This window comes from Scylla paramamosain, chromosome 22, assembly GCF_035594125.1.
Source record: "Scylla paramamosain isolate STU-SP2022 chromosome 22, ASM3559412v1, whole genome shotgun sequence".
Classification (NCBI taxonomy): Eukaryota; Metazoa; Arthropoda; class Malacostraca; order Decapoda; family Portunidae; genus Scylla; species Scylla paramamosain.
Genome location: NC_087172.1, coordinates 9,311,309 through 9,328,434, shown reverse-complemented (window position 1 = coordinate 9,328,434; position 17,126 = coordinate 9,311,309). Strand labels below are relative to the sequence as shown.

Sequence of the window (17,126 nt, the reverse complement as noted above, 5' to 3'; positions counted from 1 at the left end):
ACTTCTGGCTTTCCCTACTGAGTCTTGGTCATCCTCTTTTAGAGATTTTGGTGAAACTTTTGCTGTTGCCTTGGACATATCAAAAGCTTTTGATAGGGTCTGGCACAAAGCTTTGATTTCCAAACTACCCTCCTACGGCTTCTATCCTTCTCTCTGTAACTTCATCTTAAGTTTCCTTTCTGACCGTTCTATTACTGCTGTGGTAGACGGTCACTGTTCTTCTCCTAAATCTATTAACAGTGGTGTTCCTCAGGGTTCTGTCCTGTCACCCACTCTCTTCTTATTATTCATTAGTGATCTTCTAAACCAAACTTCTTGTCATATCCACTCATACGCTGATGATGCCACCCTGCATTTTTCCACGTCTTTTCATAGACGTCCAACCCTTCAGGAGGTAAACATTTCAAGCAGGGAAGCCACAGAACACTTTCTAAAATTCCTGATTGGGGCAGAGCAAACTTGGTATTGTTCAATGCCTCAAAAACTCAGTTCCTCCATCTATCAACTCGACACAACCTTCCAGACAATTATCCACTCTTCTTCAATGACACTCAACTGTCCCCCTCTTCTACATTGAACATCCTCGGTCTGTCCTTTACTTATAATCTGAATTGGAAACTTCACATCTCATCTCTAGCTAAAACAGCTTCTATGAAGTTAGGTGTTCTGAGACGTCTCCGCCAGTTTTTCTCACCCCCTCAGCTGCTAACTCTGTACAAGGGCCTTATCCGTCCATGTCTGGAGTATGCTTCACATGTCTGGGGGGTTCCACTCATACTGCTCTTCTAGTCAGGGTGGAATCAAAAGCTTTTCGTCTCATCAACTCCTCTCCTCTAACTGACTGTCTTCAGCCTCTCTCACCGCCGCAATGTTGCATCTCTAGCTGTCTTCTATCGCTTTTTTCATGCTAACTGCTCTTCTGATCTTGCTAACTGCATGCCTCCCCTCCTCCCGCGGCCTCGCTGAACAAAACTTTCTTCTTTCTCTTACCCCTATTCTGTCCACCTGTCTAACGCAAGAGTTAACAAATATTTTCAATCATTCATCCCTTTCTCTGGTAAACTCCGGAACTCCCTGCCTGCTTCTGAATTTCCACCTTCCTATGACTTGAATTCCTTCAAGAGGGAGGTTTCAAGACACTTATCCATCAGTTTTTGACTACTGCTTTGATCCTTTTATGGGACTGGCATTTCAGTGGGCATTTTTTATTATTGGATTTTTGTTGCCCCTGGCCAGTGTTCTTCCTACATAAAAAAAAAAAAAAAATTCTATTTAAGTAGGCCGGGGCGTACAGCCGGTAATGACTCATTTATACCCTTAAGTCAACTGACCTGACTAAATCTTATCCCTCTTATCTTTATTAGAGCTTGTTTCAGTACGTATGCTTCACCTAATTGTTGGGTAGTGACTGAGAGTGAGAAAGTGCGTCACTCTCCCGCTATGCTGCGAAGGGGAGGAAGTACAAGGAAAGGGGAGGAGAGAGGGGCTACACACATAATTATATAATCACAACCGTCCTCACTCTGCTTCTCGCGCGGTTTTTACATGAACAAAACACTTTACTTAAAAAATATTCTGCTGATTAAACTAGAAGGGCAAATGTATACTGAATACTTTATTGTTAAGGGCAACTCTTTTACTAAATACTGGATGAGATTCGAATTGAATGGCTAAGGGGAAGTAAGGAAATTTACGTGGGGAATGTAAGTGACTGCGGATATTATCTTTGGAGCCTCAGGCCGCACGTCCAGGACGCGTCCAAGTCTTGTCCCGGGCCTGTCTTCTCATCTCTCGCTCTCTCTCCCCTTTCATTATTCTTTTCTCATTCATTCTTACTACTTTTTTTTTCAGTTCATATTACGTTATCTCGCTGTACACGACAAACCAAAATTTCTTCATTTATTGAAGTTGCAATGTTACACCCTAGGCACAAAGCATCATCAGACAATTCATGGCTTGGAGATGTGTTCTCACTGTGTAAATAGCCAGCCATGTGTTACATCCTTTTAAGTCTACTTGTTTGCAGAGAAATCCATCTCAGTAGCTTGAACAACGTTACGTTGGGGAGTTGAGATGTACAGACGTCTTTTTCAGTTCTCACAAAAACTTAGAATTTTAGCTCCTCAGAGCTCCGTCCACTTGGCCACTGAAGAACAGACCAGAAGAGTTGCCTAGCGTGCTGCCCAAGGAACATGTGTCGTACAGTTCATTGGCAATGTGTCCCTCTCAATCATTCATCCCTTTCTCTGGTAAACTCTGGAACTCCCTGCCTGCTTCTGTATTTCCACCTTCCTATGACTTGAGTTCCTTCAAGAGGGAGGTTTCAAGACACTTATTGATCAATTTTTGACCAATGCTATGACCCTTTTATGGAACTGGCATTTCAGTGGGCATTTTTTTATTAGATTTTTGTTGCCCTTGGCCAGTGTCCTTCCTACATAAAAAAAAAAAAAAAAGAGACCGCAACAATCTAAATCACTCACTCCTTGAAGTTTATGTTATTTAGAAGTGAATTGCTGATCTTCCAGGCGTTGTGATATTGTCAGTTGAATAAAAGTAATCATATAGGACCGATTCTTTGCATTTTTTTTTTTCTGATCGAAAGAAATAGATAGACACATTGGTTATTCTTGTTTAATAGTTGTTACATTTAAGGAACAGGCATATAGCAATACGCTATAGCCCGGTTAAGACATTCCGGGTCAATATGATGCCTGCTATTGGCCAGTATGACTAGTCAAACTTGCTGCATGGTACTGTACATAGAGCAGTTATGAAATTAAATATCAATGCGTCTCTTTGCCGATATTTTCACACTTTCCGCGTTTGGGTGCGTTCATCTCTTAGGTATCTCTGTTTTCTATCCTATTCTGTCTAGACAGACTGTAAGTATTATAATATAATGAAATATGGTCTATTATTAGCGATTATGGAATGGAGCAAGGGGAAACTGTGACGCAGGGAGCAGGTCTAGCTTCCACTGCATAGATTCGGCTCCGGTTTCCGGATCGAAGTGAGGAACCACGTTTCATCCTAGGTTATGATTTGGGCCATAAATCCCTCCGGATCCATTGTCATGATGGTCAACATCTCCGTTGAAGTCATTATCCAGTTCCTCTTCTCAGGCGTCACCATTCTTGTAACCCTTCGGGCAGACACCTTGAAAATGTTGAGGTGATCATGCAAGATGGTGATAACGGATCCATTACTGATCCCCACTTGAGAAACAATGTATTCCACTGATATCTGAGGATTACCCATACCCATGCTCTCCATCATGGCCACAGTTTCCTTCATGACTGCACTTGATAGATCACCACTTCGGGGTTCATTCTCGCACGAGTCTCAGCCCTCCTTGAAGAAAGCAGCCCAACATTTGACAATGGAATAGAATAGGGCACTGTTCCCTAGTGCTGTTCTCAACTCATCATTAATCAACTGTAGCGCTTTCTCTTGCATCGTGGAAAACTTTATAGTTGTACAACCTGCTGTTCAGTTTCACTCATTTTGCCGGAAGGCACCATCCTCATTCACGAAAAGTCACCGTTGAACTGAATAAAAAGTGTTGGGAGGATGCCAGCCCATGCATTATTTGTTGGAACATACGAACGTATTCCAGCCATGGTAGGCTTCTATCTCCCCTAATATGTTAGGCCGAGAACTCCTTGAACACCCCTTGTAGATAGATAGATAGATAGATAGATAGATAGATAGATTGACCTATTCAGACCTGGACAAATTTGGTATTATAACGCCAAACATTTTATGAATAGCCCTGGATTTCAATTTCTCTCTCTCTCTCTCTCTCTCTCTCTCTCTCTCTCTCTCTCTCTCTCTCTCTCTCTCTCTCTCTCTCTCTCTCTCTTTAAGATATCCACATCTGGGTCAACACAAAATTAGTTTTTCATAGTAGCTGCTTGAAGTCTTGGATGGAAAATATCTGTTTGATCTAATGTGGTTTATGATCCTATATTATAATCTATTTTTCTATTGGCATGAAATTTCTTCAGAAGAGCAAAACACTAACAGTACTAGGTTAACATTAAGAATTATCCAAACTCACTTTGGTGTAATCCCTAGTTGGATTCAGAAAATTGTTTGGCATCTTCTGAAACTGTCGACATTTCACTATAAAAACAGTCCATAACACTCTTGTTACCCGCCAAACTGAAGAGATCAATGCCAGTGAAGTCTTCCACTCTTCCCTCGATCTGAGAAGGAAACAGAAGGAAGCAGACTGTTGTGGTCATAGAAGAGTCCTTTAGTTCCAGATCAGAGCTGTTCAATGGCTTAAGACATCTAAAGTGGAGATCTTTCCATTCTTGCATTGGTCAAAAGATCAATGAACTGAGTATTATTTTTTCTAGTGTTAGCAGAGACTTCCAGATTGTCAACCAAGTATGTCACCCAGTCTCTGAAATCTTCCTGTGCATGGCGTTTACTCTCCCTAAACAAACCAGCCTCGTACCTGCCGTACGCCTTTGTTTTTAGGAATACTTATGATTATTAACAGTATATACAGGAGCAAAGGCAAATACCATTAAATGGTCAATTTGGAGTTTCATTTGATGAAACAATAAATACTGTCTGTATATAATAGTGATAAGTATTCTCAATATGTACCACATTCATGGTTTCAGACATGATTTGGCAAAGTACAATAACGTCCCAATGACCGTGACTAAAAGTAGGCTATCCGAAAAGGCCAAGGTAACAAAAAAAAAAAAAAAATTATGTACACATAAAGGAATCAAAAGACATCCCAGACATTACATTACGCATGTTTAAGCTCAGAGATATAAAACTGGATCATAAATAAATAAATAAATAAACACTTTATTATAGCAGGAAATCTATTATAGTTTAAGAAATTAGCTCTTATAGTCATGTTTCGGATTATTTATATTTATTTATTTATCTTATTTGTGTAGTAAACTTAAGGCGGGTTCACATTTGGCAATTCGCTGCTGAATTGCCACCTACCACAAGCTGGCAGTACCTGGCAATAAATCCTCCCAGCTGGATGTATGTGTTCACACATGGAAAGGGGAGGCTGGTTGGCGGGAAATTAATATAAACAAACAGCAACTCAACAAGATGTCTTCCTTCAGCGACGATGTTGAAGTGATAGTTGCATTTCTTTTGACGTACTGGAAGCTAAAACGGAAAAGAAAACGCCTGTGGATACGTCCCTGGCTGAATAAAAGAGAAGAAAGGAGTGTCTACCACACTCTTTTGCTTGAGCTGAGCGTGGAAGACCCAAACACCATGAGACTGTGGATACGCTTCAACAGGAAGCAGTACCATGGTCTTCTGCAGCTTGTGACTCCCCTTATCAAGATGGAAGATACCCACATGAGGGATGCAGTGACACCTGGTGAACGCCTGAGACTTATGATGAGTTATCTAGCAATAGGTAAGGAAGAGGAATCGGTAATTCCATCTGCAGCGATTACCACTCAGTTATATACGAGTATATATATATATATATATATATATATATATATATATATATATATATATATATATATATATATATATATATATATATATATATATATATATATATTGTATCTCAGGCCTCAGAGATTACGTTGGTCCCTCCTCTTTAGTTCCATCATTAACTTTTCTGCCTCCGGACACCACATCTTCCACAACTCTTCCCGAGGACACAATGTAAACAAAGCAGCGAACGGCTGGACAAGAGCAACTTGGTGGCCTTGGTAGCGCGGTTGGCAATTCCAGCCGCCAGGCACAAAAGGTCCAGCAGGCGGAGCAACGCGGCTTGCGGTGGCTGGCAAGTCAACCGCGAATTGCCAAGTGTGGACCCGCCTTTATGCATTTCAGATGCGTGGTATAAGTTGTGCTCCCGATTGGGTTACAGTAGATCAGATGTATCATAGTAGAAAGTTTTTAGAACTTCAAAGGACATGGAATCTCTTATTTTATAAAGCATGACAGTGTATGTTCAAATTTCTTGGGAAACATTCAAACGTTAGGCTTTCACTAAATATGACAAATTTTAGTTTATTAGTTTTACTAGATACTTAATTTGTTCATTTTTAGATCAGGCAACACAGTGATGTTTCTATTAGAACAACATTAAGGAAGTTTTATTGATTTTAATGGAAGTTTATTTCTCAAATCCCAGATTAATGATATTTTGATTAGCTAACTGGAATAGAGTATCATTACTGGAGCCTGTGAATAAAAAGTCATGTCATATCAGCAAAGAGAATAATAATATTGACATTACTGATAACTAACAATATCGTCAGTATAAATATAAGACACTTCCTTGTGGGACGCTAGATTTATCTTCAAGCATTTATAAACATAATGGAATAGACATTTATCTAGTTATTTTATTTATTTATTTTTTCATTGATTTTCTTTTATGAGAGGGTCACTGGGCAAGGAAAACGAGAGAGAGAGAGAGAGAGAGAGAGAGAGAGAGAGAGAGAGAGAGAGAGAGAGAGAGAGAGAGAGAGAGAGAGAGCCCATTGAGGTGTCATTCCCAATAGAGATGTCAAGAAAATCATAAAAAATTGAAGGATAAGTTTCTTGAAACCTCCCTCTTGAGAGAATTCATATCACAGGAAGGAGAAAATGCAGAAACCGGCAGGGAATTCCGGAGTTTACCAGAGAAGAGGATAAATAATTTAGAGTACTCTTGCATTAGAGAGATGGACAGAATAGGGATGAGAGAAAGAAAGTCTTTTGCAGGAAGGCCGCGGGAATAGGGGAGGCATGGAAAGCCATATCACCAGAAGAGTGGCCTCGACGAAACTGACACTTGCAATCAGGTAGAAGGTTGTGAAGTGATAAATGTTCAAGAATCCTTTCTGTTGAGGATAAATTTTAAAATTTTAGAAAGGCAGGAAATTAAAGCAGTAGGAAGGTAGTATGAGGGATTAGAGCGGTCACCCTTTATAGGAACAGGTTGAATGTAGGCAAACTTCCAGCAGAAAGGAAAGGTAAATGTTGAGAGAAAAAAAACTGGAAGAGTTTGACTAGGCAAGGTGCAAGCATGGAGGCACAGTTTCGGAGAACAATAAGAGGGACCCCACCAGGTTCATAAGCCTTCCGAGGTTTAAGGGCAGCGAGGGCAAGGAAAACATCATCGCAAAGGATCTTAATAGGTAGCATGAAGTAGTTGGGTGGAGGAAAGGGAAGAACAAGCCCTGAATGATCCACGATGGAGTTTTTAGCAAACGTTTGAGAGAAGCGTTCAGCTTTAGAGACAGATGAAATGGCAGTGGTGACATCTGTTTGAAATAAAGGAGGAAAAGATGAAGAGTAAAGTTATTAGAGATATTTTTGGCTAGCTGCCAGGAATCATAAGGGGAGTTAGATTTCAAAAGATTTTGACACTCTATTAATGAAGGAGTTTTTGGCTAGTTGGATGGAAGGCTCAAGTATGTACCTTTTGTGGGCCGCCTCTCTATCATGTATAGCACGAGAACAGGTTTGGAAGGTTTCGGGCGAGAGAAAGAGTGAGGAATGTACACCTCCATGCCAGACACTATCACCTCTGTTATGAGCTCAGCTCAGGTCTCTGACACGGAAGCAGTAGTCATTCTATAGAAAATCAGCATAATATCTCCTGAGGCTCCCCCACTTTGCAAAGGCACAACGCCAGAGGCACTTCTGCTTTGGGGGATCCTGAAGAGGGATTAGAGCGATATGACAAGATTCAGATATGAGGTTGTGATCGGAGGAGCCCAACGGATAAGGTAGGGTAACGGTAAGCAGAAGGATTAGAGGTGAGGAAAACGTCAAGAGTGTTGGGCGTATCTCCAAGATGGTCAGGAATACGAGTAGGGTGTTGCACCAGTTGCTTTAGGTCATGGAAGATAGCTAGTTACCAGGAGGGTCAGTGAAACGAGAGGAAAGTCAAAGCTGGAGGTGAACACTGAAGTCTCCAAGACATTTGTGGTTCCTTTTCCAGACGGGGACTCTGAGGCTTTTGTGGGAGTCGCCATATTGAATTTAGGATTTTGAGTGAAGGGTGTATGTGTAATTAGGTGCATGTAGTTTTGTGTGAAGGAAGAGAGATGTCTTTAGAGGCAGACTGTGACTGTTAAATAGTCCTTGAACCATAAATGCATGCTATAGTAATACAATTTGTCAAGGTGAATTATGTGGATAATCGCATCAAAAGCTTGGGAAAAATCGACATAAATGATAACACTGATAATTTTTAGACAATAAATTATTTAATCAATAAATAAATTAATGAAAAGCCATGGCCTATGTAGTAAGTGTTGTGGATAAAAATCTACCAAGGTACAACATATGATTTTAATAGAAAGAAAGAAAACACTTGCGTATTCATAAAAAAAAAAAAAAAAAAAGTGCTTCCCAGACTGCAGGGGTGTTTTTCCTCTTCCATTATCGAAAATTAAAATTTGCTTTCAGAAATAGCTATGAAAAGTTATAAATATAAGATATTGGTAAAAACAAAAGAAAAAAAATGTTGACAGGAAGTTCAATATAGAATTCAGAAGTACCGTTGAAAAAGATGACTACGAAACAAGCACTCTGCCAAGGAGGTTATTAATCTGCATGCAATGCATCAATTCTAACCGTTGTTCATCCGACATGCAGAATTCCTGCTCCAGAAGATCCGAAATTCGTTTAGATTCTACCGTAAGTAGAGTCTTAGTGTACTTTCTTTACACAGTGCGCTCAGTATGGAGAGCTAAACCACAAACCATCCGTCTATGCTCCACACACGTGGGAAAGTGGCGAGGCCGCTGTCAAGCCGCCATCACGACAATCGAGAACACTCCAGTCTCCAGAATTCTAGCCGTCATGCCTACTAGCTTACTAAGATCTCAATACAGGGGAACTAACTCAGCCGGACAGCATGAAAACTTCATGACCACTAGGTAAATATCCGTGGTTAATTTTCTTGTAGTCCTTAATACATTTTAGTTTGTTCAAATAAAGAAAAAAATATTTATACCTAAATTTCTCAAAAAAGTCTGGTCCATCGAATTGAATACGTTTCAATTTATTATGGCGGCCGCTGCCAGGTAACACACAACTGATTTTTTTTTTTCTTTAACAAATTCACAAGGGTGCCTGTGTTGGTGAAATCAGAACATTTTCAATTATTTTTTCTGTGTTTTGAACTAATCAGACCTTCATTTCCGCTGCCAGTCGGTACATTTTGAGATATCCTTCCCTCACCACCGATGATAAGGGAAGCGTGAGAATTCTGGAGTTTTAGGTTGGGGAAAATCGCGAAAAGCATTGAATTGTGGTAAGTTTGAAGGCCAGAATAATAATGATCATAATGATAAAGACAGCATCAAACACCATGGTTTCACCACCGGCTCAAACATATGGTAATTGTCATAGAGTCCTTTCCCGGTCTTATTACTGGTCTATTTTCTCCTATTCTTTCGCATATACCTTTAGATATACAGAGAACGTAAATATTGGTTAGATAATATATGTGAAAGTCCATGGCAACCAACCTAACCAAACTGGGCGGGGGCTTTTACCACCCCCTGGATCCCACCTTAAGGACACTAATCTAACCTAACTTAAGCTAACACTAACAAACCTAACCTAACTGGGGGCTTCATGAACTCCTCCATAAGGATGGGGGACTTCTCCTCATCATTTATGTTTTATGTGTATCTAAAGGTATGTGTGAAAGAATGGATGGGAATAGACCAATAATTAGGCCGGGAAAGGACTCTATATTTACCTGAATGACACTGATTGGTGGACAGTCAGTGCATTTTGATTTCATTTATTGAAACAAATTATTCCATACTTGTTATTGGTCACACAAGGATGCAGATCACCAGAGCTTCATTTTCAGGAATTCATTTTTCAATACTAAACCATAACATACCATAAGTATGTTATTAAAGTGAATGATAAGTGATGAAATATGAAAATCTTGCCCCATGTAAACTATTACGTATCACACACATATAGATTTAAATGTAGACAGTAATATTGCAACAAAGTAACTTGTGTAATTCACTTGCTACCTAACCAAACCAAACTTAATCTTACCTAATGTAATCTAATGTAACATAACAAAATCAGTATTATTGCAGTTTCAAGCAATACACAGTATGTAACTATAGCCCTTTGCAGGATCTATATCTCGTTGTTTGGAGCATTTCTAACTCTATTTTACCTATTCAGAAATTAATGATAACTTCAGAAGAGAATTCTGAAGGTTTAAGTCAATTCTAGCTTAGATCCACCTCCAGTTGTCTCTTGTGGGATACAAAGTGTATATTTGTTATCAGTGATACACATGTACATTGGTGACGTGACATTGAGTCACGTGTTAAGAACTATGATGACGTGGGGTTACCTACTGTGAATCAGGTCACATGGAAACTTGTTGCCCAATCACATATAGGCAAGTGTGTTCAGAGGAGGAAGCAGCACCCATGACTTTCTGTGCTGCACCAGTTAGACCATGGTGATGGAAGGGAGACGTGTGCTGGCTGTGAATATACAAACTGGCAGTTTATCACCAGTTCCCTCAACCTCTTAGGGTATTTTTCGTTAAGTAATTACTGCTGGTATGTAGTGATGACTGACAGAATGTAGGAAGCTACAAAATGTTATGTTACATTAGTTTACCTTATGGAGATGGGGTTAGGAGGTTAGGTTAGGTAATAGGTTAGTGACCTTAAGGGGGGAATGTGGGGGGCAAAGCCCCCCAGGTTAGGTTAGATTAGGTTAGATTGGTTACATTGTGTAGGATAGTGTAGAAATTTCCCGTTTTTTAAATATGCCGTATGTCATCCTGAGACTTTTTATGAATGTCGAAAAAAAACTAATTTTTGGCTTGCCCCACCCAAATAACCTCACATTCTCACCAAGCCCTTATGCTTGTTGGCTTTAGTGAGAGATAAAGAGGATGGGAGTATTGGCTGAAACTGCAAATTTACCACCAAATCTAACCTAACCTAATTTAACTTAATAAATCTAACCTAATGTAACCTATCCATACAAATCCTAACCTAACAGTAGCCACATGATTGGCATTAGACAAAAGTGTAACCAAAGACAGTCGACCATGAGGATCCAACTGGTCTCATGCATTGTCTACTGCCACATGAAAATCAAAAGTAATTCTCTGAAGAATTTCATTGTTGATTTTATTTATTTATTTATTTTTTTTATGTAGGAGGGACACTGGCCAAGGGCAACAAAAATCCAATAAAAAACAAAATGGCAACTGAGATGCCAGTCCCATAAAAGGGTCCAAAGTGGTAGTCAAAAATTGAAGGATAAGTGTCTTGAAACCTCCCTTTTGAAGGAATTCAATTCATAGGAAGATGGAAATACAGAAGCAGGCAGGTAGTTCCAGAGTTTACCAGAGAAAGGGATGAATGATTGAGAATACTGGTTAACTCTTGCATTAGAGAGGTGTACAGAATAGGGGTGAGAGAAAGAAGAAAGTCTTGGGCAGCAAGGCCACAGGAGGAGGGGAGGCATGCAGTTAGCAAGATCAGAAGAGCAGTTATTATGAAAATAGCAGTAGAAGACAGCTAGAGATGCAACATTGTGGTGATGAGAGAGAGGCTGAAGACAGTCAGTTAGAAGAGGGGAGTTGATGAGACAAAAACCTTTTGATTCCACCCTGTCTAGAAGAGCAGTATGAATGGAACACTGCCAGACATATGAAGCATACTCCATACATGGACAGATAAGGCCCTTGTACAGAGTTAGCAGCAGGGGGGTGAGAAAAATTGGTGGAAACGTCTCAGAACGCCTAACCTCATAGAACCTGTTTTAGCTAGAGATGAGATGTGAAGTTTCCAGTTCAGATTATAAGTAAAGGACAGACCGCAGATGTTCAGTGTAGAAGAAGGGGACAGTTGCATGTCATTGAAGTAGAGGGGGTAGTTGTCTGGAAGGTTGTGTCAAGTTGATAGATGGAGGAATTGAGTTTTTGAGGCATTGAACAATACCAAGTTTGCTTTGCCCAAATCAGAAATTTTAGAAAGATCAGAAGTCAAGTGTTCTGTGGCTTCCCTGCATGAAATGTTTACTTCCTGAAGGGTTGGACGTCTATGAAAAGACATGAAAAGTGCAGGGTGGTATCATCAGCGTAGGAGTGGATAGGACAAAAAGTTTGGTTTAGAAGATCATTAATGAATAATAAGAAGAGAGTGGGTGACAGGACAACCCTGAGGAACTCCACTGTTAATAGATTTAGGAGAGAAACAGTGACCGTCAACCGCAGCAGCAATATAACGGTCAGAAAGGAAACTTGAGATGAAGTTACAGAGAGAGGGATAGAAGCCGTAGGAGGGTAGTTTGGAAATCAAAGCTTTGTGCCAGACTTTATCAAAAGCTTTTGATATGTGCAAGGCAACAGCAAAAGTTTCACCAAAATCTCTAAAAGAGGATGACCAAGACTCAATAAGGAAAGCCAGAAGATCACCAGTAGAGCAGCCTTGACGGAACCCATACTGGCGATCAGATAGAAGGTTGTGAAGTGATAGATGTTTAAGAATCATCCTGTTAAGGATAGATTAAAAAACTTTAGATAGGCAGGAAATTAAAGCAATAGCATCGTAGTTTGAGGGATTAGAACGGTCACCCTTTTTAGAAACAGGCTGAATGCAGGCAAAGTTCCAGCAAGAAGGAAAAGTAGATGTTGACAGACAGAGCTGAAAGAGTTTGATTAGGCAAGGTGCAAGCAAGGAGGCACAGTTTTGGAGAACAATAGAAGGGACCCCATCAGGTCCATAAGCCATCTGAGGGTTTAGGCCAACGAGGGCATGGAAAACATCATTGCGAAGAATTTTAATAGGTGGCATGAAGTAGTCAGAGGCTGGAGGAGAGGTAGGAACAAGCCCTGAATCGTCCAAGGTAGAGTTTTTAGCAAAGGTTTGAGCGAAGAGTTTAGCTTTAGAAATAGATGTGATAGCAATGGTGCCATCTGGTTGAAATAAAGGAGGGAAAGAAGAAGAAGCAAAGTTATTGGAGATATTTTTGGCTAGGTGCCAGAAGTCATGAGGTGAGTTAGATCTTGAAGGGTTTTGACACTTTCTGTTAATGAAAGAGTTTTTGGCTACTTGGAGAACAGACTTGGCATGGTTCTGGGCAGAAATATAAAGTGCATGAGATTCTGGTGGGCCACCTCTTTACCATGTATAGCACAAGAACAAGCTGCATTAAACCAAGGTTTAGAAGGTTTAGGACAAGAAAAAGAGTGAGGAATGTATGCCTCCATGCCAGACACTATCACCTCTGTTGTGTCCTCAGCACACAAAGACGGGTCTCTGACACGGAAGCAGTAGTCATTCCAAGGAAAATCAGCAAAATGGCTCCTCAGGTACCTCCAATTAGCAGAGGCAAAAGGCCAGAGGCACCTTTGCTTAGGGGGATCCTGAGGAGAGTTTGGAGTGATAGGACAAGATACAGATATGAGATTGTGATCGGACGAGCCCAACAGAGAAGAAAGGGTGACAGCATAAGCAGAAGGATTAGAGGTCAGGAAAAGGTCAAGAATGTTGGACGTATCTCCAAGATGGTCAGGAATACGAGTAGGGTGTTGCACCAATTGCTCTAGGTCGTGGAGGATAGCAAAATTGAAGGGTAGTTCACCAAGATGGTCATTGAATGGAGAGGAAAGCCAAAGCTGGTGGTGAACATTGAAATCTCCAAGAATGGAGATCTCTGCTAAAGGGAAGAGGGTCAGAATGTGCTCCACTTTGAAAGTTAAATAGTCAAAGAATTTCTTAGTCAGAGGAGTTAGGTGAGAGGTATACAGCACAGATAAATTTAGTTTGAGAGTGACTCTAGTCGTAGCCAGATGGTGGAAAACTTGGAAGATTCAAGAGCGTGGGCAAGAGAGCAGGTTAAGTCATTGTGCACATAAATGCAGCATCCAGCTTTGTATTGAAAATGAGGATAGAGAAAGTAGGAGGGAACAGAAAAGAGGCTACTGTCAGTTGCCTCAGACACCTGAGTTTCAGTGAGGAAAAGAAGATGAGATTTAGAAGAGGAGAGGTGGTGTTGTACAGATTGAAAATTAGATCTTAGACTGTGAAGAGTGACTCTGTAGTCATAGCCAGAAGGTGGAAAACTTGGAAGATTCAAGAGCATGGGCACGAGAGCAGAGTCATTGTGCACATAAACGCAACATCCAGCTTTGGATAAAAAATGAGGATAGAGAAAGTAGGAGGGAAGAGAAGAGGGGCTACTGTTAGTTGCCTCAGACACTTGAGTTTCGGTGAGGAAAAGAGGATGAGGTTTAGAAGAGGAGAGGTGGTGTTCTACAGACTGAAAATTAGATCTTAGACCATTAATGTTGCAGAAGTTAATGAAGAAGAAGTTGAGGGGGGTGTCAAGACACTTAGGGTGGTCGACAGAAGGGCAGTACAACCTGAGGACATTTATGGTACCCTCCCCAGATGGGGACTCTGAGGCTGGTGTAGGAGTCATGATAATTTTGGAATTTTGAGTGAAGGGTGTGTGTGTTATTAGGTGCTCGTAGTTTTGTGTGGAAGAGAGTTGTCTTTAGAGGGCAGGCTGTGACTGCCCCCTTGTGTTGTGAGACACAAAGGGAAATGTTCAGTGAGGTCACAGCTGGGTTTAATGATAAGTTCACAGCACTCCCTGAACAGTGCTTTAGACCTCACTGGGAGTGATTATTGTTTCGGCAGGTGATGTTAATATTCATTTCTAGAATGTGAAGTTATGGTTCAGAATGCTCATGTTGATGAGATCTAAGTGTGTGAAATGAAAAAGAAAAGATTGTTTATAACTGTACACTGTAAAGTACTGTAAAATGTATAGCTCACTAATTAGTTAGTTGTAACACTCTTTGGCTAAGAACTGAATATGTAGAGGGTATCCATAGGGATATGATAAGAATGGTACTACAAAGGGACTGTCATGTGTAAACTTCATAGTTTCTGCAGCTTCCTTTCTTTTCTTATGTTGTTATTGACTGATATTTTTTTTTATTACTTTGGCAAGCCCATGGCCTTTAACTCCACAATCTGGTTATCTTTAATCATGGTAGGTGGGAATAAACACAAGTGTGGATTAGTTGTTAGATTATATAGTCAGCACCAAAAGCGATGACAAAATTTTCATTCGGTGTCAGTGTCCCATGTGTCATTCAACTATAGATAGTTTGATCTGGTTGCATGAGAAAGCAGAGCACTGATAATGTCTCACCTGGCAACTCATGACAGATGGTGACCTTGGGCATACTCATTTATTAACTGTTAGTATAGATTTGACAATTGAGTTATAAGATATTTTTTGTGTGTGTAGCTTATTCTTGTGTTGGGTTCCTTAAGTTACTGTTGCATATCTTCCATATCACCCATCAATGGCTACTAAACTTCCTATTGCTAGTGACAAAATAGCATCTGCAGTTACTCTGTGCTCAGGAATAAAAACATTTAAGAAGCAATTAGTATTACTAGAGTTAGAGAGAACTGTTTGCTGGTGGGTAAATAGATTTAGAGATGTGACTGAAGTTGTGATGTCATAAAAATTTCAGAAACCCATCATGAAGAACATAGCTGGGAATTCCTCATTTGGTCAGTAAAGTCTGCCATAAGAAAAACTCTATGGTCTGACCATTTTATCCTGAGCGTTTAGGCATTGGCCTTTCTGGGAGTTTCCTGGCCTGTGGCTCTGCCAGACTTTGTACTAGGCAAACTATCAGATTAGAGTCTAAGGGCCAACTTCACAGTTGCTTGGTAATGTTCGCAACCAAAAGTTTTACCAGCCTAATAACAGGTATTACCAACACCTTGATCCAATTTCACAGTTGCTGTTTTTTGTGGTTTCAGTGATCCCCAACCTGGTAACGATCATAAAAAAATGAATACCTCTGATCCGGTAATGTTGGTATGCCAGAGCAGCATCATTAAACAAAATAAGTCAATTCATGACAAAAGAACTAACCACACCAGCTCTATAAAAAGAGAGAGAGAGAGAGAGAGAGAGAGAGAGAGAGAGAGAGAGGCATGGAAATACATCACTGGTACCTTCAACACATCATATTCATCTACTATTAAACATAGTTACATTATGTGATTTAAATTCTTTCCTTTGAATATCTGTCTAACATTTGCCAAATTCTGAGTATGGCAACCAGGCACATGATAAATACAGCATCTGATGGCTTATAAAACGTGTGGGCTTATAAGACACACCTCAGTTTGGACAGGCATAGAAAAAAATAAATAAATAAACAAAATAAATAAATAATTGGGTTCAAGCTCTGAATATGAAGTGGGGGTTTTCACCTGAGATTTGAAGCCCTCTCATATTTCACTTATAAGATCATTTGTTTTGTTAGGTAGTAAGCTATTTTCTATAAAAAAAAAAGTTTCTCATTAGCTTCAAGTTTTGTTGAACATGTATGTAAAATAAGAATGTTAAAAGTCAGGCACAATTTCAGTTGTATGAAGGTGTATCTTACCTCAAGGAATAAATGGCATCATACTAAGGAACTCAGTGGATCTTGCTCATGTCGCCAGGTTTGGTGTGTAATTGACCGTGATTTTGTTTTGGTACATGCAACCAGCTGTGACCTCACTGAACATTTCCCTTTGTGTTTCACAACACAAGGGACCAGTCACAGCCTGATCTCTAAAGACAACTCTTCCTCCACACAAAACTACAAGCACCTAATAACACACACACACCCTTCACTGAAAAATTCAAAATTATCATGGTGACTCCTACACCAGTCTCAGATTCCCCATCTAGGGAGGGGACCACAAATGTCTCCAGGTCGAACTGCTCTTCTGATAACGACCCTAAGTGTTTTGACACCCCCCTCAACTTTTTCTTCATTAACTTCTGCAACATTCGCAGTCTAAGATCTAATTTTCAATCTGTAGAACACCACCTTTCTTCTAAACCTCATCTTCTTTTCCTCACTGAAACTCAGGTGTCTGAAGCAACTGACAGTAGCCCCTTTTCTCTTCCTTCCTACTTTCTCTATCCTCATTTTCAATCCAAAGCTGGATATTGTGTTTATGTGCACAACAACTTAACCTGCTCTCGTGCCTATGCTCAAAAACTCGGAAGGTTAAAATCTTCCAAGTTTTCAACCATCTGGCTACGACTACAGAGTCACTCTCAAACTAAAT

General features: G+C 40.2%; 1 protein-coding gene across 2 annotated transcripts in view; it reads left to right on the top strand.

Annotated features, from left to right (window-relative positions):
• The window catches only part of LOC135111515 (uncharacterized), a 716,663-nt gene that overhangs the window by 89,810 nt on the left and 609,727 nt on the right, over positions 1 to 17,126 (top strand). The gene's annotated exons all lie outside the window — the stretch shown is intronic.